Source organism: Engystomops pustulosus, chromosome 7 (assembly GCF_040894005.1).
Source record: "Engystomops pustulosus chromosome 7, aEngPut4.maternal, whole genome shotgun sequence".
Taxonomy (NCBI): Eukaryota; Metazoa; Chordata; class Amphibia; order Anura; family Leptodactylidae; genus Engystomops; species Engystomops pustulosus.
The window spans coordinates 131,811,268-131,835,371 of record NC_092417.1 but is presented as its reverse complement, the minus strand read 5'-3'; the positions used below and the strand labels follow the sequence as shown (position 1 = coordinate 131,835,371).

At 40.0% G+C, this 24,104-nt stretch overlaps 1 protein-coding gene across 14 annotated transcripts in view; it reads left to right on the top strand.

Annotated features, from left to right (window-relative positions):
• The window catches only part of NRXN2 (neurexin 2), a 588,251-nt gene that overhangs the window by 64,068 nt on the left and 500,079 nt on the right, over positions 1–24,104 (top strand). For 13 of the 14 annotated variants that reach the window (XM_072117808.1, XM_072117809.1, XM_072117812.1 and 10 more), the window contains exon 1: positions 11,372–11,529. The exons of the other annotated variant lie outside the window; for it this stretch is intronic. The gene's annotated coding sequence lies outside the window, so the exon portion shown is untranslated. Of the gene's footprint in view, positions 1–11,371; positions 11,530–24,104 lie in introns of those variants that run through there. 14 annotated transcript variants of the gene reach the window in all.

Genomic DNA, 24,104 nt, shown 5'->3' with positions numbered 1-24,104 from the left:
CTGTTCTGAGGCCTGTTGTTCTGTTAAATCTTTCTTTATTAATAAAATTAGTAGGTTTGTCAATCTAAGTAATGTCTAGTGGCTTTGTGTAACTTACTTCTCGTGGAACCTCTTTTGAGCATCAGGTCCCTTGCTCAGGCTTATAGATTGAATCACTTACCGTCAGCTAATATAAATGTAATGGCATTAGGATTGAAAAGTGAGCATTGCCTACACAAATATTTATGTAAAATGCCTGTTTACACATTGTTTTAGAACTTTACAAAAAGCAAAGTTATAATTTTTGCTCGGTTAGGAGCCTCCGCCTCAAATTGCATAAAAAATAAGTTGTACAAATATTTTGGATTTAATCTGATGCTGACTGGACTCCATAAAGTCATTGGTATCCTCCGGGCTCGGTTGGTGCCCATAATTTATACATTTTTTGCTGTTACTTTTGTTGTTCCTGTGGCAAAGAAAATTAGAAATGCACGTGTGAACTTACCTACAAGCTAGAAAATGAGCTCCACTATTAAATACACATTTCTTTAATTTGATTTATAATTATGAACTAGAGCAGTAATGGCGAACCTTTTAGAGACCGAGTGCCCAAACTACAAACTAAATCCACTTATTTGCCGTGAAGTGCCAACATGGCTTTTAAACAGTAACTTATTGGTACCTGTTCTTCCACATCTTTTAATCGTATCAGCCCCCCAAGACCACCAATACAGTTGAAAGAAGGAGGGCAAATTCAGACTCTCATTATAGCTTTTATATATTGCAGTTCTGGCAATTCCTTCTTACTTTTCCCGCAGTTCCAAACAGCCAATGGAGTGTTGCTTTAAAAAAGTGCTAAGAGCATCATCTCTTAAGTTGCTGGGACTGCAGGAAGATTTGGTGGATTTGGTCATATCTGGATAACTTGGGCAATGGTCTGAGTGCCCACAGAAATGGCTCCGAGTGCCACTTCTGTCACCTGTGCCATAGGTTCGCCACCACTTAACTAGAGTATAAAAACATTTATATTGTACCCTATAAGGCAGAATGTTGGTCCATATTTTTCAACATTCTTTAAAAGCCATAATCCGTATTTCTCCGTATACACTTTCCTCCTTGTTTTGGATGACAAATATTTCTTGTTTTATGATGCAAAGTGATGTCCAACTGGTCTAACCAACATTTCTATCAATGTTCATAGAAGGTACTTAAAGGGGATGTCCACTTTCAGCAAATAAATTATATTGTTTGTGTAAGAAAAAGTTTTACAATTGTCCACTATACTTTCTAGAAAATTGGGCAATTTATACACGTCTGTTTGTTATCATTCTATAGGAAGCTTCTATGTGGACACAGTAATATTTCAGGATTGAAATGAGGCTTATTGTACTAACAGAAAATGTGCAATATGCATTAAAACAACATTTGACAGGTGCAAAAGTATGGGCACCTCAACAGAAAAGTGAAATTAATATTTAGTAGACCCTCCTTTTGCAAAAACAGCCTCTATTTGCTTCCTGTAGCTTTTAATGAGTTCCTGGAACCTGGGTGATTTGGAGAGGTGTTTTGGATTATTGTCTGTAATATCCATCCCTGGCATAACTTCAACTTTGTCACTGATTCTTGAACAATATTCTCAAGAATCTGCTGATCCTGAGAGGAATCCATGCGACCCTCAACCTTAATAAGATTCCCAGGGGCCGGCATTGACCACAAAGCCCCAAAGTATGATAGAAACTCCACCAAATTTTACAGTGGGTAGCAAGTGTTTTTCTTGGAATCCGGTGTTTTTTGGCCGCCATGTATAATGCCTTTTTGTATGACCAAACAACTCAATCTTTGTTTCATTTGTCCACAAGACCTTCTACCAAAATGAAACTGGCTTGCCCAATATGCTTTTGCATCCCTCAGGTGACTCTGTTTGTGGCGTGCTTGCAGAAACTGCTTCTTTAAAATCACTCTCCCATAGCTTCTCCTTGTGCAAAGTGCGCTGTATTGTTGACTGATGCACAGTGACACCATCTGCAGCAAGATGATGCTGCAGGTGTTTGGAGGTGGTCTGTGGATTGTCCTTGACTGTTCTCACCATTCTTCTTCCCTGCCTTTCTGATATTTTTCTTGGCCTGCCACTTCTGGGCTTAACAAGAACTGTCCCTGTGGACTTCCATCTCCTTACTATGTTCCTCACAGTGGAAACTGACAGGTTAAATCTCTGAGACAACTTTTTGTATCCTTCCCCTGAACAACTATGTTTTACAATTTTTGTTTTCAGATCATTTGAGTTGTTTTGAGGACCCATGACTTCTCCAAGGAGATTCAAATAGGAGAACAACTTGCAAGTGGCCACCTCAGATACCTTTTCTCATGATTGGATACATCTGGCTATGAAGTTCAAAGCTCGATGAGGTTACCAAACCAATTTAGTGCTTCGTTAAGTAAAAAGTAGTTAGGAGTATTCAAATCAAGCAAATGATAAGGGTACCCATACTTTTGCACCTGTCAAATTTGGCTTTAATGCATATTGCACATTTTCTGTAAGTACAATAAACCTCATTTCAATCCTGAAATATTACTGTGTCCATCAGTTATTAGATATATCAAACTGAAATAGCTGTTGCAAAAACCCACATTTTGATAACAAAAAGTGATTAAGTTTCATGTGACTATTTCCAATAGTCCATGGTCATGTGATATCACACAGGTTCAGTTTGTTAGCATCGCAGAGAGTAATCGGAGCTGTTTGTTCTAACAAGTTGTGCACCTGTGTGACCATGGATAGATTTCCATCCACTGGAAATACAGTGAAGATTTTTATAGCAATCAATAAGTAATTTTCTACAGAAAGTATATTGGAAAATTGAATAACGTTTCTTTACACAAACAATTTCAGCAACAATTACCTGCTGAAAATGGACAACCCCTTTTAATTAAATACTAATATGGATGGCTTCACATTGAGCATGATCAGCCAGTGATAGACCCTACTAGTCTCTTGCGCTGACCAAACTGCAGGGACAGGGCACCTTACATCTTATCGATCTGTAATGCAAGTAATCTGCAACATTCCCCACCAGATCCTGGCCTTTTCTTGGGGCCTGGAGGCAGCCGGGGTCCAGAATACCGGAGTGGCTGGCGGTTGCAGCCTAGGGCACGCTGTTGTCATGGTGCTTGGTATGCCGTCCTACAGCCTGGCAGGTCTCCAGCAGGTGGTGTGTGCAAGAAATATGGAGGAAGGGGCAGATGTAATGGTTCTCCCTGGGGCAAGCCCTGAGTGCCTGTAAGATAGAGATGGGGAAGCCCGTTGTGGTAGACAGCTGTATCCAGGGATCAGACGGAGGCAACGTTGTGTAAATCAACTCGTGGTTCTTTATTGAACAGCAGGTAGCAGGCAATGGGCCTAAATGGTCAAATGGCAGATTCTGGTACTCGAGTGGTCGTTGAGAGTGGTCCTCAGGAATAGTGCACCAGCCTGGTAGTAGATGCATGCTGGGATAATTGAGATGGAGCTGTGTCCAAACTGTGGAAGCTGCAGCTCTGGATTAAAGTCTCCTGACTCAATTCCTAGGATTTGTTTCTGTGACAGCACTGAGTGACACTCTGTTCACTCTGTCCATGTGCTAAGAGACTTTGAGGTAAGAGGCCTATGCTCCCACTGCACAGGGGTTTTATACTCCCCCCTGGTCAGGTGGTAGCACATCTCCAATCACACTCCAGTTTACAATACAGCCAACTGATTGGACAACACCTTACACCCATTTAACTATTGCCTTCCCAGGCAGAGGCTACAGCTGCAGGTTACCTGAGATCTCCCTGCATTATCCCTTGGGTGAGTTGCGCAGGCTCACCAGGTGACAGGTAGAGGACCCTATTCGCAACAACCCCAACAACCCCCTTGCCTATATGTTGACAGGGGTGTTGCAAATCCCTGGTTACCCCTATAAACAGCAGCACTGATAATGTAATTAATCACAGTGTCGGTGGTGCCATTAATAGTGGGGAGCGGGGATTCCTGCATCATATATCAATATGATGTAAGAAGTCCTGTCCCTGCCGTGTGGTCAGCCTGTGACTCTGCACGCTCTGTGATCACAGGCTCATCACAATGAGTGCAAAGCCGCCCGGAGACGCATTGAGGTATGGTTCAGCCACTTTGGTAATTTGCAGCTGTAGTCAGAAGCGCAGTGTTTTGTGTTTTGCAGCTGTTTTGATGTATTTCGTTGGTAAATTTAATGTTGAGTTTATAAACGTTCTGTCTTGCATCACTTCTTGGAACTTATATAAATGTGACCAGTTTATACATGGTACATTTTACATATTTCTGCATCAAATATGCTGCACACATTAGGGTTATCATTACCAACAATCTGCCTCATAAATGGACATCTGTGATAGGATCTTTCTGTGATTTTTTTTTTTTTTTTTTTTTTGCATCAGGTTCGGGAGTTTGAACTTCGAGAATAAATCATCTGTTTTCCTAGATGAAATACTAATGGTAGTTGGGAGAGCTGCTTCTCATGTGCAAGGCATTCTATTTTACATGTAACTACAGAGGACTGCACATTCACTGACTTCATGTTTTGTTATCTGGCAGAAGCTGACAGCTTCTCCCAGAAATGACTGAGTACTCCTTTCTGTGAGTAGGTGTAACATTATGCTGAATACTTCTGCAAATCTCATAAATCACCTTCATATTTGGTCTCTTTCTTACCATTAATATTGTTTTGTGTGAAGTTTGCTGAACAATTTAACCATCCACAACTCAAGGTATATGATTGCAAAACCAATTAAAATTCTCTTTCAGAGTCACCGTATTAGGTTGCTGGTGAATAAACTAGCATGAGGAACCATGTAAACCTAATTGTCCTGACTAACTGTACACATATATGGGTACCTACAAAATTAGAATACACACTAATTCAAGAAAATCTTAGATGAAAAAGAGACTGATTAGATCATCCAAATCGGAATGTGATGAACTGAAAAAGGATTCATAATTTTCTCCATAATTAACAAATACCCCCATACTGGAATGCAGCTAGGGGCCTGAGCAGACTTATAAAGTGAAGTACCGTATGTTATAGTAAACAATACTTCCCAACTCACCAACAGGTAAAATAGGCATTTTGTACGTTATTTCTTAGGCTTTCATACACACACATACTTTCTTTTTCCTAGAGATCTATTAAAATGGCATTTTAATATTTATTCCAATTCACTTCTTAGTGCAGCAGGGTTAAGGTCACATCTACTATTGCACAATTTCTTTTTATACTCCCCAGCATAAACCAACACCAGTCCTGTCTACGATTGATTTATAATTTCCAGCAAAAAAGTGTGGAAAGAAGAGAACTTGTGCACCAGTAGACACAGGCGTGGTGCACGGAGAGGGTAATTTGCATAAAATAATTCCTTTATTTATATGGCACACACAGATTACACAGTGCTACACAGAGCTTGCCAAATCACTCCCTGTCCCACAATCTAATAAACCTACCAGTATGTTTTGGAGTGTTGGAGGAAACCGGAGGACCCGGAGGTAACCCATGCAAACACGGAGATATCATACAAACTCTTTGCTGATGTTGACCCTGATGTTGACCCTCAGGTCCCCAGCGCTGCAAGGCTGTAAGGCTAACAACTTAGCCACCGTGCTGCTCCATAAAGATACAAATATTATTGTCTCAAAAATTAAGGATTGCTACAAAACAAGAGGGATACATTTGGAAAATGTATTAAGGGTCCTACATAACAATAATTTTATTCATGGTTGTTTGCAGAGGTCTATTGGCTACTGTTAGATAAATTGGACAAATCTAAAATCTCCTATGTTGAGGCCTGGGAACGGGAATTGAATACCTCATTTTCCCTTAAATGATTGGGCTAAGGCGTCTGAATTATGCCATCAATAATCCATTTCCTGTAAGTCTCGGGAGAGCAACTACAAAATTCTATTGAGGTGGTACTGGGTACCTACTAGTTTGCGATCCATCAACCTGAATTGCTCTGAAGTCTGCAGGAGATGTCACCATGACACATATATGGTAGGGCTGCCACACCCCTTTTGGTCACAAGTTTGATTGTTAAACTGACTGGACACCATCTGGAGAAGGATCCTGCAGTCCTACTGCTATCTATTCTTTCTGCTCTGATTGGCAAAGCCAAGAAGTCATTAACACCTTAGCAGCATACTAGTATGGCACTGAGCTGATGCCGGTTCGGCTCTGCACCAGAGCTAAACTGGCATCAGGAGTTGCGTGGTGTCGGCGGTAATCTACCACTGATATCTCCGAGTGACAACCGCGGTTGGAGTGAGCTCTGAATGCCACAGTCAGCGCGACCGTGGGATTTAAATGGCTACGGGAATATTCCCTGCTCGTTCAGTGGTCCCAGCAGGATTTTCAAGGGGTACCAATAATTGATATGGCAACCCTGGGTCTGAACTAAGACCCCCCCCCCCCTTCCCCGGGCTGTCCATAGTAAATGCCTGTAAGGTTCTGTTACATACAGAAGTGTCAGCCTATGCTTTAGCTAATAGCCTGCAGTACATTACTATTGCAGGGTATTATAATGAACAAATGATCGCTTGTTCATATCCAATAGTGGAAGAATTTACAGTAATAAAAAAGTTTTAAATAAAAATAAACTAATAAATTGCTTAAAAAGCCCCATTACATATAACACTTACATGTACAAAAAAAAGTGAAAATCCCCATACAAACACCACATATGCAGTATGGCCACCTCCATAATTACCTGCACAATAAAACAAAATCCTTATTATACCAGACAATGAAGGCCATAAAAAATATAATAGAAAAACCCTCCATTAACATCTATGGAGCCCCTCGTCTCATTTGCATACAGGCCTTGATCCTGGTGGTAGATGTCCTTTTAAGCTGTTAATAGTATTCATGCTGATTTGCGCGCTGGTCTCGCTCATTCCTAGACTACAGAAAATACACAATTTCCTCAGATAACAGGCTGGTTTGGCAAGAAAACTCTTCTCTTCTACACAGATTAGAACAACTTACTGCTGAAACTCCTGATCCAGGATCTATTAATGCAGTCATCTGGGGCCCTGGCTTACGTTTAGATACTCCACTGATTTCACTGTCTTTTCTTAATAGTGCGACTACCCACCACCAAATGGTGTCGGATTGCCCTAGCGGTCTTTCCATCTATCCCCCCCCCCCCTTAATTTTTTGGTATTGTGACTTGCTACAGAGTTTAGTCTTGTTCATCTAGAACTGGTTTATTATTCCAGCATACACATACTGTTAGTCTCTTTTGCTATGTGATGTATAAATGATGATCAATCTGTTTGTTCCTGCTTAGAAACCGTTTTTTGTTTTATCAGGTTTTACTTCTTTCAGATATGTACATGTATTTACATCAATTCATTTTCTTGCATATTCTTATATACTACAAAGTTTTTTTTCGGCTAGTAAACATACGTCCTTGTGAGTGTGCTGTCACATGAAATATAGAAAAGTTCACCTCGTTTGACGTTCTGGCAGTTTTTCACAACACTCACATGTTCGGAGGCCCCAGGGCTGAGACAGCCTTGTCTCTGACTGTTGGACAGAGTGGTATCGATACAGGTGGACGATACCACTCTGTCCAACAGTCAGAGACAAGGCTGTCTCAGCCCTGGGGCCTCCGAACATGTGAGTGTTGTGAAAAACTGCCAGAACGTCAAACGAGGTGAACTTTTCTATATTTCATGTGACAGCACACTCACAAGGACGTATGTTTACTAGCCGAAAAAAAACTTTGTAGTATATAAGAATATGTAAGAAAATGAATTGATGTAAATACATGTATATATCTGAAAGAAGTAAAACCTGATAAAACAAAAAACGGTTTCTAATGGTCGATTTATAGGACACTATTCATAGATGCGTTTTTCTGGAGGATAAGGAGATCCCCGAAGTCCTAGACCTATGACTAATTAAAATACCTCTGTACCCTATTATCACTATCCTCATCCACCTGCTTTGTCTTGCCATCAAATGTATACTTGCCCTTAAGCCTGTTTTATTTAGTCTGGACCTGCGAGTCCTCAGCTTTTGCATATTTTTAATGTGTGCGCAGTTTTATTGCACTGTACATTACATGGTAGGTAATAAGTGCTTTCCCACCAGGAATCTGATTACAGTTTTATCTGGTAGGAATATAGTGGTCATAAGTCTCCACACCAGCCTTCATTTATAGATTGACAGAGCATTTTACTCTCCATTTTAAGTCACCACTAGTCACCCTAGTGCATCACCGGTCCAGTCACATAAGTAGACCCTGTTTTTCATTATAACTAGGTGTTATAGCATTAACTATTAATGGAGTCTGACAGGTTCAAATCTCGTCTGACACCTGTCAATTATCTTCTTTAGACAAAGTACCTAATACCAATAAACCACCCCATTGACTGTAGTATTGCTTCTCATAGTGACATTTACTGTACATATGTCTGCCTAGCATACAGAGCCGTCACTAGGCAACCACAAAACTGCCCTGCAGGGATAAAAAATCGCTCTGTGATGGTCGGTCTGATGGAATATATCCATTACATACGGAACGATTTTACAGACCACTGATCATTTCTGGGTGGTCTGAAACCTATTTCTGTGGAAACAAAATCCGTACTCTGTAGTCTCTCTTTTTTCCTACAGGTTTTTACTAAAATCAATGAACATTTATTGTTACCAATAGGCTTCTGGAATGTCCTGCATCAAATGCAGCATTCACCTTACAGCAGCTAGACTCCTCCTCACATTAGGATAAGGAGCCTATACCTTTTACAATGAATATAACCAATGCCTCTGGTCAATAGGAAAGCCGCCTGTCTCCTATGAAGAAAATAAAGCATCATCCATTGCTTATTATTAATCAGCAGGTGTACACATAATACACAGATGTGATGGGTCCTCCAGAGTAAGAGCCATTCACCCCCACACTCATAAGTGAGAAAATATAAGGGGACCGCCCCTACTATTAGCTCAAGGTAGTCAGCCCCTTTAATTGGATATATCCACTAAAGCTTTCATTGAGCAGGAAGATCCACTTTAATGTCATAAGGACTGGAGCTTTTGATGATTAAACATGTAAATGACTAACAATTTCAAGTATCATCACCAACAAACATGTAGTGTAAAGAGTGGTTATAAGTGTATCCAGTGGGGGGCAGTAATATATTAATTTTTATCCTGATACATGGACCTATGGTGAGGTTTGGGCATCTTCTCATCCATCTATCCTTTATGCCCCTGTACCCTTCTTGCATATGCCCAGCGTGTTATTTTTCTCATCTTCTTCTCCCCCTTATTCTATTCTCCCCTCCTGCCCTCCCTCATTTTCTCTCCCTGACAGACATTCCCTCATGGATCAATACACCGGTTCTCCGCTTTGTCACTCTGAGTCACAATCCTGGTCTTATCATGTCCAGCAGCTGACAAGTCTCCTACCTCCCTCCTTAGCACTTTCTCTCCTCCCCACTGCATCCCTCTGTGTCCCTCTCCCTCACACCTGCAGTGTATGCACACACAGTGCTGGGCACATGGGCAGCACTTCCCATAGCTTTTAGCTCTCATGCTGAGAAATATCTGTGCTGCCAGTGAGCATGTTACTGTTTAACACTGATAAGGGAATTATTGTCATTTAATGATCAATATTTCATTTTCCCTCTGCCTGTCTGTGCATTTGATGGATTTGGTCACTGAATAATGCTTTTCCTCATTGTGTGCATTACCTGTCTTCCTCTCAGCTCTTCTCTACTCGTCCCTCAACCCCCTCCTATCTCCTCTCACAAGCCAAAGAAATGGAAGTCTATCTATCTATCTATCTATCTATCTATCTATCTATCTATCTGCATAAAATACGAATCCACCCATCTCTTTTTAATCATTCAATGTTAATTTATATTTGTATCCACAACTCCATCCATTTCTAATATATCTATATATCTATATCAATGTTACTCTGTCTTTCCCTCCTGGCACAGCCTCAGTCACACACTCTGATCTTCTTATTCCAAATTACACAGATGATACTAGATGTTACAGTATTACTGGCAGGTGTCTGGATCTGTCATGGGACAGGTTACAGGCTCTCAGAGGACAAGGGACACTGGCTGCCTTGGTGACAGTGTGAGAATTCAATGTACTGTGTAATTGTGACAGTGACAATATGGGAGGCATTCTGTGTGAGGAAGGAACAGATTGCTAAGTGTTTGGGGGAAGAGAGCGGCCCAGGCATAGAGAACAAGGAACAGATGCAGAAAACGAGAGGGAGAGAGGAAGGATGGATAGAAGGGAAGAGGGAGAGAGGAAGGGTGGATAGAAGGCAAGAGTGAAGGAGGAAGGATTGATATAAAGGAAGTGGGAGAGAGGAAGAATGGAAAGGAAGGTAAGATGGAGAAAAGAAAGATGAGAGGAAGAATGGATAGAAAGGAGAGGGAGAAATGAAAGATAAAAAGGGGAGGCAGAAGGGATAGCTGGATAGAAGGGAATAGTGGTAGAATGGGTAGAAAGGAGAGGGAGAGAGGAAGAGTGTATAGAAAGAGGGAGAGAAATGAAAGATGGATAGTAAGAAGAGGCAGAGATGAAATATGGTTAAAGGAGAGGAAGAATGAAAAGAATGGAAGAGTGGTAGCATGGATATATATATATATATACATGAAAGATGGATAGAAAAGCGGGGGAGAGAGGAAAAATTGATAGAAAGGAGAGGGAGAAATGAAAGATGTATAGTAAGGAAAAGCAGAGCGGAAGTATGGTTAAAACCAAGAGGAAGAAAGGAAAGCTGGGTAGAAAGGAGAGACAGATAGGAACAATGGACTAAATAATAATAAAAAAATAATCTTTATTATTATTATTAGGAGAGGAAGAAAGGAGAAGGATATGTAGAAAAAAGGGGAGATTGGAGGTGAAAAGCAGGGATATCGAGAGAACAACAAGGTAAAGGTTTGTGAGAACATCAGGTTCCAGGCAGAGGCTCATACACACACATACACTCAGGCAGAAGGAGAGCATCCAAGTGAACAGAGGAGGCAATGTCTATATAAAACACAGGTGGGCAGGGGAGACATATGCCAGTCCCACCAGGTCAGACTGGCAGCTGCCAGGGCACTGGGAGATGTAGAACTGCCTGTGTTTGTCTTTCTGTGGCTCTTTTCTATCTTTATACCTTCTCCTTGTTTCCTTCTATCTCTCTCCCTCCCTTGCACTCGCTCCCCGTCTCCCCAGCCCCCTGTCCTCCTGCTATAGGTCCCCGGAGCTGTCAGTCATTCCTCCCCTCCTCACGGCCCTCACTCCTCTGCTGCTTCTGTCTCTGTTGCTGAAAAGGAGCAGCCAGAAACCGCCAACCAATCAGAAGCCGGAGGCGTCAGGAAGACCTGGTGTGGGCGTGGCCTGTGGTGGTCCTGATGCTGGCATATTCTCCATTGCTGTGATACAGAGAGGCAGCAGCAGCATCGCCTATTGTGAGCAATCTATGGGCCTGCACATACTTCTACAGGATCCATCCCTGCCAGACTGCAGTCCTTCTCTGGATCAGGTACTGACTGGGGCCGAGCATGCAGGGAGGGGGCAGCTGTTCCCTGACATTGTGCAGCTATATTCATGAGTCAGAGGATATTTGCTGGAAACCATTGCTACTAGGTAGACAGTGTATTACCTTGGCTGTGTTGCTCTGGAGACTAGGGATGGAGCAGGGAGGACCTGTCTGCAGTGGTTGTGGCTTAGGCCAAATGCATCAGAGCAGGAACAATTCTGCAATGTGGTATGAAAGGTCTGTGAGATGAAATATGTCGCCTGGAGGATTACAGATGGTCAGGGGTAATAGCCTTACATCCTGCAGGTGGATTTTTACTAGCTGAATATGGTTGCTATGGTACATCCTAACATATAGACCTTGTACAGGGTGTAGTCACTTATTAACCCCTGATCAAGGGTCACAATCACTAAAGTTTATCAAATAAAACAGAGCTATGTAGGGTGTATCTGGAAGGAAAGTATGGAGTCATAAGAAGCCTAGAAAACAGATTTCTGGGAATGAAAACATATTGACTTATTGTGAGAGAGACTATGCAGATTTACCTTTGCAGCATATGACTCCCCTGCTGCAGGTTCACTCCAAATCATAGGTTCTGCTTTCACAACATGGTTATTTAGAGGGACAACAGATGAATTTGAGGAAAATATGGAAAACCTTTCCATAAAGGGTGATGTGATATGGCTTTTATCAGGGTTATCCACCATGTGAAGGAGTGTAATGGGATTAGGGGTCAAATTACATGAAGGTAGATGGTCAAAAAAGAACCAGAGCCAATAGTGTAATGTGCTTGGCAGTGAAAATCGGCTCTCATGTATTCTCTTTAAAGATACAATCTACACATTATCATATGCTTACACACACACAGATAAATAAGTGTATATCTGTCTAGGTAAAGGATCTGTATGTGCAGTTTAGTCATTGATCACAAAAATGTAGACAAATATCAATCCCTGGTTTTCCTTTATATTAATAAATAAGGGTCACTTGAATTCAAAGACGTAGTGATCTTATACATAAACCCTATCCACAGTTCTGGTTGCTATTGCAGCTACATTGAGATGGGAAACACCAGCTTTATAGTAACATAGCAGGGAGACTAAGATGGAAAATCTATTGACTCCTGTGAGCAGGCCAGTGCATTGCAGGGGATTTCTCTACAGAAGCTCCTTGATTTTATGGGAGTTAGTAGGCTGAAGTTGTCTGACTTCCTACAGCTTTGGTTGTCTCTAGAACAGTCATAGTATTGATGAATGCATGGGAATGTACAGAAGTGAAGCACCAGTCATTTCTTGATCCTGAATGCATGGAAATGTGAAATTGTGGGTGAGATCTGCAGATAAGATAACAGCAAAAATGGAATTAGTGCAACTGTTGCATTTTAAACAATAGAGCAATATAAGAAGGTCAAGTACACATCCAGAGGCGTGAGTGCTCCTTAATGCCACACTCCATGGAACAAAAGTGTTTGTCCATTTATTTCTTAATATATCCCCTATTGAATGTATTTACTGTTACATGTATACAATGTTTTAGATGGGAGACAGGAAAATCGTTTTAGATGTTGTTTTTCTTTGCTTTTCACTTTGAATTCTGATAACATGAGATTTCTCATCTTTGCACTAAGCATAAGGACAATGCAGAAGCCTGGCATAGCACAGACATTTCAGTTGTTCTCTTGAAATGCTGCTTTTCTTTGCTTCAAATAGCAATAGGAGTGAATGGAATTGTGGTTTGCAATGCCGTGTACACAGGGGGAGCCTCCTTGCAGGCTACATAAACAATTATATTAGGATAGAAGTGGGAAATACAGCCATATGTGGCAAGGGTTGAATGTATTAGTATTTTGCTTGAATGCTGGGAGGGGATATTTATTTATGGAATTGCAGTAGATTATGTGTCTATAAAATGTGAATCTTGGCACTTTTACATGCTATAAAATAGCCAATGATTAATGGTGTTTTTGTCATTAAAATCGAAATCAGATAAATTGGTTTATTTATTACATTTGCTGTGACACCAGGGCATGGAAATGTTGCAGCTGTGATGTTTGACAGCCTTTGGTGCAGTTTATAGGGGGAGGCGGCACTGGTAGAGACAGGGAGAGGGAGAAACATAGAAACATACGGAATGGGAGAAGAGAGGAGAGGGGGAGGGGAGAGACAGACAAACAGGGAGAAACAGACATAGGAGAAGTGAGGAAGAGAAAGAGGAAAAGGAGATTTGGATTGAAAAAAGGAGAAGGCAGAGATATTGTAGCGAAGGTTGGATGAAGGGGGGGGGGGGGGTTAGGTGAAGACATTTATGGCACATCCATATGTAAATATTGTGTATATGGATGTTTTACATCTATATACTAGAAATCATGTAATGTCTGTTTATTTTTACCTTTCATCAATTTCTTATATTTATATACCTTATTAAAGAACAATGGAGACACTACAAGGTAACACATGTCCATTTTATTTATCCTTTCCAAACCAAGCAGTTGCATGCAAAGAAAACAATGCAAAACTGTTCCTTGTGAATGCCATTATTATCACACAAATGATATATTACTTGTTCAGTTTCCTATTTGTAAGAGCGGGATATGTTGAGAAATTTGCATGGTATGATTCATTACTCCCAAACATCTGCCTTGGTCAGCTGGTGCCCCAGTAGCTGGGCTGCAGATTTGCTCCAGTGCGCTGTGACTTTCACCAGAGGCCCCCAGCTGTCTTGCCCTGGCACTGCCTCTCCAATCTGCCAGTGGGTTTCTTTGCCACCTCCTAGCCAGGATCAGTAGTAGTGTTTCCAGATGCCAAAAACACTGAGCAGTAGCATTTCTCCAGTGCCTTTCTTTTTCATCCTTGTTAGCTGAATGTGAGTGTCAAGGAGAACACATATTAATGAGTGTGACTTCTAGTGGGCATGACTGTATCAATGAGTGTGATTATCTTGGTGTGAATGATGCGTGAACAGTTGACTTTTGTAGCCATGTTAAATTGGATCTACGCTGTCATTTTACTCCTATCGCTTGCAGCAACTAGCGGGGGAGGGGACAGACAGTCACACCTAGGACATCAGCCAAGTTTGATTGGCTAATATCCTGGGAACATTAAAAATGCTTTTGTGGATATCTGAACTGCAGAACTATATTGCAAAGACACGATAAGATAATTGCTTAATCTGTAGTAAAGATTGCTTTTGGAGTATGTAGCCATTATTTCTTTCAAGGGCTTTAGTTTGGCATTTCAAAAATTTGATTGGATTAGATTTTGGAGTAGTATAAACTATTATAATAAAAACGTATAATAATGTATTAGTTCATTACTTTTATAAACTTTTACAAAGATTGCATATTGTAACCATATTCTAAAAAAAGCCTTTATTAGTAATGTTTCTGTTTTGTGGCTGACTTCCTTTATGGTATTTATTAAGTGGTTAATATAATACAGTAGTTTTTTTTTATATAAATGAATATTTTAATATGTGCATTTAAAAGTTTTATACTTAAACCACTGTTTGGTTACCGTACCCAAAATAATGAAACCATAAGTGTATGAGCACTGGCGAGGTCAAATTCCCCTTTTGGATTAATCAAAATGAATAAAATGTATTTTTGAAAATTTAAATCTAAAAATTTTGTGTGGCCATAATGGAGAAAATGTATTTATTTTTCACATTTAAACTAGCTAATCACAGCACTGGGTTGGGGATTCTGGTTAAAAAAGTCCTCCTGTACAGTAGTTGATTTTTGTCTATGCCCAGATGTAATCCTCTGTTTTCATAAATCCATCAGGAGAATGAAAAGGTTCCCTTTAAGGCATTGCAGACTATACACTTTTTTTGTACATAAAAGTAAATAAATGGATATAGTAAACACCATTTGTCTAGAGACATAGATACCTTGCATGATGTTTCGTTATCACTTTTAATGACACAAGGCAGGTTATAAATATGTTGTAGACTTAATCCCAGGTGCAAGGGGCCAAGTGAGGTAATGCCAGTAGTGGCCTTTTGCATCTGACTTCCCTAGTTAAGAAAACCATATGCAGCTGTTTGTCTAGCAATATAATGAGGATTCTCTAGCAGTGTTCAGACATCTGTGACATGACCCAGGCTACCATGGTAATGTTGTACCATTTCCCAGCATACTTTTTCTGCGCAGATACTTACAATGTTCAAAATTAGTGACTATCAGGCTGTTAAGTATGTTGTCATCAGTCCTCCAAAATAATTCTAATGCATCTAACTATCTATTGCTGCATCTTTAGCCGTCTTTTATCTTCCTGCTGGAGATTCCGATGATCCAGCCAGTTGTCTTGTAAGCCAACTGGACGGATCTTCAGAATCTCCAATCAGATATGAAACAGTTAGAAGGAGCTCTGGAGACACAAAACAACTTTTCTTTATATCTTACATAGTTTTAACTCTATTAATACAGTATTAGATAGAACAGAAGAGAATTTGTAGAAAATGCTAGAATAATGATTTTTTTTGTGTTCATTGTTCCTTTTAAATACTTTTTCCTGCATAAAGAGGATCCAGAACCTGTGTCATATCTGCCCATAAGCTGCAGGCAATTCTAACAGTGGCCCTCTGGTTTGGCTTCAAGCTAATATGTTGAACTTGAGACTAATTACAGTTTATCCTTGTCCTTTTTGGCCTTTTTCCATTTCAAGGTCACTCTTTCATTATTCCTCTGAAATGAAATAGGATTCTGCCCATACTGTGGAATCAAACAGAAAAGTAATTAGACACTATAGACGTGGCATATTTATTTAGAAGTTCTTGACATTATTTGCACTGAAAGTAAAGCTTTATTTAGATTTTGTATAACGCCAATTTGATTTATGCCGGGGACAGTGTTTGCGATGAAATATAATTTATCACAGTCAATAATGGAAAGGAAGATAAAGGCTATATACTAACACTGGTCAATGGTGCACATGTATGTTACATAACTTCAGTCACATACTTGATTTTATTGCTTAAAGATGGCTATGCACTGGCCAGCTAGTCATTTAGCTAAGGAGCAATTACACAAAAGTCGTCCTTAAAGGACATTCTACTGAGTAAATGAAACCCTTGTGCTAACAAGCTGGATGTCTATGAGGCCATAAGATGATTCCTCTTCCTGATTTCTGTAGTTTTGTCTTAACTTATTTTCAGATTTAGATGCTGTAAAGTAAATTTCAATGTCTTAAACACTGTTGAGATTAATTTACGTTGATTGTGTGATGGACAGCATTGCAGCCAACATGACTAGCTAAGCAAAATGTGCCATAGTGTAAAAAGAACATATGAGGATAGGTTCACACTAGGAACAACCATGTTGTAGTCAGCGGATGGCGTCTCTGATACAGATTTAAACATGAAATTATAATCATTTAGGTTGAGCTGTTCCCTCTTCTAGTCAAGCTAGATGCACATGCTGCGTTCTTTTGACAAAAACATGGAATAGCTTCCATCATGTGTCAGGGGAATCTGATGGGTTCAGTTGGTACTAGTCATGTGGCAGATCTGATATTGCCAGTGTTTTTGTTTTTCCATTCACTCTGCCAGTCTGTAAAGTGAGCCAATATAATGCATGGATGTTTGTTAAGATATGTGAATAATGTACATAGAAGAGAGGTGGCATCAAAGAAAATATGAAAATGAGCCACCCATTGTGATACTCATTCTTCCAACCCAGTTGGGCTTTTAGTTTGTTTTTTCCTGCACAGTGTCATTTTCTGTGAAAAAAGATTCTACAGGCAGTCCCCAGGTTATGTACAAGATAGGTTCCATAGGTTTGTTCTTAAGTTGAATTTGTATGTAAGTCGAAACTGTATACTTTATAATTGTACTTCTAGAAAAAAAAATTTTTGCATCACTGACAATTGGACTTTCAAAATTTTTCCTTGTAATAGGACCAAGAATTATCATTAAAGCTTCATAACGGACACTTTACAGCTGATCATTGTAGTCTGGGACTATAGTAAAGCATCCAAAGAGCTTCACTAGAGGTCACGGGACAGAGGAGACCATGTGTAACTAGGGGTTGTGGCATGGTCTGACTGTGCATCGGAATGCCCATTTCAGTGCAGAATTTTGTTCTGTGTCAGGTATAGAGCAGTGTGTGCCACAATTGCATCACGTGCGCCAGAAATGTGTCTCGGACACTTTATAAATACATGTGCAAGCAGTTTGCACTAAAAAGAATGTGCAAAGTCAGACACAAAACTTGCACAGGCCTTTAGTAAATGTGGGCCTGTGTTTTTTATAACATTTTTGCATTAGCAAATTAGAGATTAACAAATCCTTTATTGGATTTGTTGTCACTTACTAAATCTCTAACTGTAGTTATTCACATTTACAGTCTGTTGCATTCTGAAATAAAAACCCTGTGACTATATTTCCACCTGCAACTTGTCAATATAAAGTTTACAATACAACCTTTACCATGCAGAATCCGACACAATTGTGTTGCATGCCCCATGTTTAAAGGTGCACCAAAAAAATTGCAGGGAGCACCAGAAACATGAGGAATGCGAGACACATTTTTTATGAATCAGTCACACACTCTACAGTGTTGTTTTGACAAATGTGGGCCATAATATATAAATCCACTGTAAATTAATAATTCCCTGCATTAACATAAATCTGTAAGGTATGTCCCCTTAATATAACATTTCCCAAATGCCTCGGAATGCCCGATTGTATAAATAATGTGATAATAATCTAATTTTGCCCCCTGATGCCTTAGATAAAATAATCGCTTGGATAAATTATTTCCCACTTATATAAATAATAGCAACTACATTGTATTCCTTTTTATACAAAAAATGTCCCCAAAATTTATTATTGCTACCTTCACTCTTTCTTGTATTGAAAAAGCATCCTAGAGAGTGCAAGAAGAATAATTAAAATCAGATTCCCGCTTTTTTTTTCCAACTTGTAGGCCACAAGCTGCTTTAGGCCCCAGCCAGACACTAGTACAGTGGAAAGCGATGCCTGGCAATGCCAATGCCCCTCCTCTCCTCTACTCTTTCACAATATGAAAAGTGGATTTTTCTACTTTAAAAGATTTTCTTAGGTTACATATTCTACTGGCAAAAGGAGCTAGCTGACACTATAAATGCCCATTGTCCTCATCTTACTGAGGTGTTCATGTTATTTGCCATAGGTTGGACACATGGGATGGATTCGCAACATGTCCTTAATGTATGGCACAAACCTATCCCACTAAAGTGGGGTTCATCGCCAGTGATTCGTCTTCTCCCCTGAGAGCGGGGAGTTGAGTGAATAGCGGCAGCAGCCGGTGATTGGTCGCTGTAAAAATTAGGGGTGTTTCCCCAGTGTTGTCACTGTCCCTTATATGGACAGTAATATCACCGGCACCCCCTCCCCTGGAGGATGGAAAGACGTATACGTTGTATACTGAACAGACGGCCTCTGTCAGCTATATATATGTCAATAGGTACGCTCAGCGCATACATTGGTAGCTTTCCTGAAGTATACAAAGAGCGTATACCATAAACATGATGTTAACCCAGCCTTATGCTGTTTAGTGATAACTTTCACAACCTTTTTGTGGGCATGTGTTTTACCAGGACTGAGCATCCACCACCAATAGACGGACTATGTATTTACATGATCTATAACACATACATAGCCACATCCTTAAAATGGAGCAGAGACATCATTGACCTCTCTGGACCTACATTATAGGTCTGCTAATATAGATTCCCTAAAGTCCTATGTAAAACCACCGATCATTGTGCTACAGGAAAGCACTCAGCTCTGCCACATCTATGTCTCACATCCAAAGTATAATAAAAGGAGTTGCTTTGAGAATATGACCTTTAAATATGACCTTATTACTATAAATACTATTATTCATTTTAATGTTCTTTATGTATTTTACATGTGTGAGGTGCAAATGATGAATAAAAGATTATATCCACATCATAACATTTTTATTTTCCCTATAGTTTTTATGCCTATAGTGTGAAAATCAGCAATGATATCAGGAAAATGTGTAAAGACAACTATAGTCGTTAAAAGATATCATCCTTTACTACATCTACTGTAAGCTGTGTTGACACTGTGCAGTTCTTAGCCAAAATCAAATTGAGCTTATTTTTACATAGATCAGAAAATCAGGTTTAAACAATCAAATTTCTCCTCATGGCTGTTCAGTTTATACTGACAAAGGAAACTATTATCAGCATTATTATTTACATGCATTCACAATAGGCACAAGGACAACTCTGTGACTGGAGTAAATTCTGGTTCAATCTGAGCTTCTTCTACCTTGCTATTCAGTAACATGTATGAAGCCTGGAGAGTCTATTCCTGCAATACAAAGCTTTAGGAACAATGATCTTAACAAACTGAACTAAATTAACAAATCGTCACAAATAGAATTGTGTTATTTATGTCATTGTATGTTTCATTTTCTACATACATGTCAAGGATGATTTTTTTACATGTCTTATAGTGAGACCTAAGTGTTCTGTTCCATTGTGTATAGTAAAGGGATTGATGTCTTTACTATATTGATTTATAACACCAAAAATGACTCAAAGTAAAACACATTGGCTCACATTTATTAAAGTATGTGACTTTGTACCGAAAATGTGCAAACTTCTTGCACATGTAATTATAAAGTGGCGGCGCCAGGTTTGTGTCACTACTGCACTTTGTCTGACAAAACAGCAAAAATGTGCACCTAAAGGGGTGTGTTTGCGCTTAGTTAGAGCTTGCGCCACATTTATTTCTGCCATGCACCACTATTCTTTCTGCAGAAATCCAAAGTAAGCAGATGTGTACATGGATCAATACTTTATTCAAAAAATTACATGGTTGTTAAATTAAAAACAGAAGGGGTAAGTACAAAAGCTCTGTGTGTAATAAATAGATATACAGGCGGTCCCCTAGTTAAGAACACCCGACTTACAGGCGACCTCTAGTTACAAACGGACCTCTGGATGTTGGTCATTTATTGTACAGTAGCCCTAGGCTACAATAAACAGCTGTAACAGTTATTAAAGGCGTCTGTTATTAAGCTTTATTGGTAATACTGGTTTTTATGACGACCCAACATGCTTAAAAATCGAAAAATCGAATTGTCACAGAGACTAAACAAATTTGGCTGGGGTTGCAATTATAAAATATACAATTCTGACTTGCATACAAATTCAACTTAAGAACAAACCTACAGAACCTATCTTGTACGTAACCCGAGGACCGCCTGTACAGATAAAACTGTGCCAAAATACAGTATAAACAATGCAGCGGAATATGGTTAAATGGAAAATGGAGCATATCGCAACATAGAAGGCCCAATATCTAAAGTGTGTGTATTTATAGTTCACAACAGAGTATTTAAAAATATGATCCAACCAGCTAATGTATCAATAAATATTGTCACACACTGAGTAAGGCTGCATTCACACTACCGCAAGGGGGGGGTATATACGGCCGACGTATATACGGCCGATATACGTCCTCCATAGACGGCAATGGGCGCGCGGCGCCCTAGGGGAGCGGTGCGGTGCCGCGCACTTGCGGCACCGTACTGCTCCGTGCCCCGTGAAAAAATAGGACATGTCCTATTTTTTCAGGGCATACGGCGCCGTGCGCCATATATCCCTATGGAGAGGGGCGTGTGTGAGCAGCGCTCTCCCCCTCCTCCTCTCCCTGCGCGCTGCCATGTGCCCGCCGTGCTAATCCAGCCTCAGAAAGACAAAGTATAGAAAACCAAAATAAATAACATTAACAGGTGACAGCCATCAGGATGGCAATCATCTCGATGGAGCTGACAGAGATTGCCGAGCACCGTACTTGTCAATCTCCATCAGCTCCATAGAGATGAATGGAACAGCCCGGCCATTCGCAGGCGGCTTCTCCGCTCATCTTAGGGAGCAAAGAGAGGTCTGACGGAGGTATCTCGGACCCCTCCCCATTCTCGGGACCTTTGGGGGCACTCCTAGATCACCTAGAAAACAAACTTCTAATTAGCAGCACAAAGTGTAGGGACAAGATGTCCGGCTCTCCATGCTGCTAATTATGCAAGCCCCCGAGCCTCCATCTCCCATGCTGGGAAAGGGAGGTGACTTCATGCGTGAATTCACCTCCCTCTCCCATGGCCAAGCATAATAGAGGGAAGAGTAGGGGCATGCATAATTAGCAGCTCAGAGTGCTGGACATCTTGTCCTCATGCTCCGTGCTGCTAATTATAACTGTGTTTTCTAGGTGATCCCGCATGTCAAGCTTGGAGAAGGTCAAGAGAAGCAGAGGTGAGTATTTCTACTCTTTTTTGGTAATTTTCAGAGGTTGATTTCCTTAATGAAGACCGGGCGCCAGTTTTGAATAATCTCGCACACTCCACGGGAAAACTGCACATGCAGTAATGCAGCTTTCACTAGTTTTATAAATGTGGGCCATTGTGTTATGTGAAGGGTTATCCTGTTGCACCTGATACTTTCTCAGATAGATCATACTGTATTTAATGAAGCATTCTTCTCATTCTACACATGTTGCTGGGCCAATGTTTTCCAGTTCTAAAAGTCTATCTCTAAGGAACATCTACAATAAGCAAATGCCTACTTAGTCCAAAACAAATGTCTCATCATGAGTTTTCAGACACCTAATAGTCAACAAATTCTACCTCCCTCTACTAGTTTGTCTTTTTTTTCCTATTTGGTGCATAGTTACTTTAACACATTTGATCCTTTATTTCAGAAAACAACAGCAGAACCAGTTATGGTTTGTGTATGTGGGATGTTAAAATACTATTTACTTACAATCATAACTTATTTTGAAATTAGTAAAATGCAACCTTAAATAAATAACAAAACATGACAACTTACTGTCTTCATATTTATGTAAGAGACCCCAAAATGGTAAAAACCCATAAGTGAAAAATGAAGCATACCCTTCCAGATATCATTTGTATTATGGAACACAAACTTAAATGTGCAAGTTTGTGTTCCAGCTCCAGATCATGTCATGATTAAGAGATGGTTACCTGCTTGAAACGTGTTGACCGTTGGATTTATTGCAACCTGGATGTTTTTTTACATGCGCTAATAAAGAAGATTTTTAAAGATTTCCACAAGCTGGACCTGGAACTTGTTTTATTTGATGGTAATTAAATGCACTTGCTTATTTGATCATCAGTAGGTGTGACCACCTTCATAAAAGCAGTTGTTTAAGCAGTTTGCTGGTCTGAAGCATTTAGGTGTGTGTTAAAAACAATACCAAAAGAAAGACATTAGGGAAGATTTATCAAGCTGTCTAAAATGAAGAATGTTCATAGTTGCCCATGGCAACCAATTACAGCTCCCCTTTAAAATATTAATGAGCACTGGTAAAATGAAAGCAGAGATGTAATTGGTTGCCATGGGCAACTAAGATCATTCTTACTTTTAGACAGGTTCATAATTCTGCTCCATTGGCTTTTAGAGAAGCAATTGTCCCTGCCAATCAGTATGGAACGGGTTTTATGGCTATTCCCAAATAATGTTGCCAAATAATGTTTTCTCAATGTGATAAGTCTTGAAGGAACATCTAAAATAAGCAAAAGCCCACTTGGTCCAAAACAAATGTCTCATCATAACTGTTTACATTATACAGGAATATGCAAAACTGTTATTACATTTTATCCAATTAATTGCTTATCTGTGCTGACATTTTATGAAAGTAGGGACTGGTGTACATTCATTGTAAGCCTGTTGTTATTTATTAATACCCCACAAATTTAATTTGCTAAAACACTGAATTCTGAATACTAGTTGATAATGCTCACTATTATTGGCACATATGGTATATGTGGCTTTATACACTTATAATACCCCATCATTTTCCAATATATCCCTGGCATACAGGAATGTGTGAGATTCCTGGGTTAAAAATATTGCTTATATAAACTGCAGAATGTATTAGCTTTGACAATATGTGTATAGGTTTAAGTATACATAATATATGGTCCTAACTCTAATATTAATGTTTTCATTATCTGTTTGCTTCCAAGCAAAAATATATCATTGACGTCCACAAGAAACACAAATGATAATGTGTTTTTTTAAGGGTATGCTAAAGGTTCTTGTGGTGAACATGTCATTCTAAATTACCCAAAATAGAAGCAATATATAACTGTTTATAATGTGTAGAACCTTAAAGGGGTTGTCCACTTTCAACAAAGAATTAACCCCTTAACGCTCTGCGCCGTAGCTCTACGGCGCAGAGGTATAAGGTATGTATGAAGAGGGCTCACGGGCTGAGTCCTCTTCATACAAAGGTGGGGGTTTTTGCATATTGCACAAAACCCCCACCGCTAATAACACCGACCGCGGCTATTAACCCCTTCAACGCCGCCGGCAAAGTCGCCAGCGGCGTTCAAAAGACGGCGGCGCGCGGGCGCCGCCATCTTTTTTCCGATCGCCACGCCCCCGAACGTCATCGGGGGGCGGCGATCGGTTGCCATGGTAGCCTCGTGTCTTCTTTTGACACGAGGCTATCTGGCAGCTGCAGATTCGTTACAATGAGCCAGTGGCTCATTGTAATGAATGTGCTGCAAAAATGCCATATATTGCAATACAGAAGTA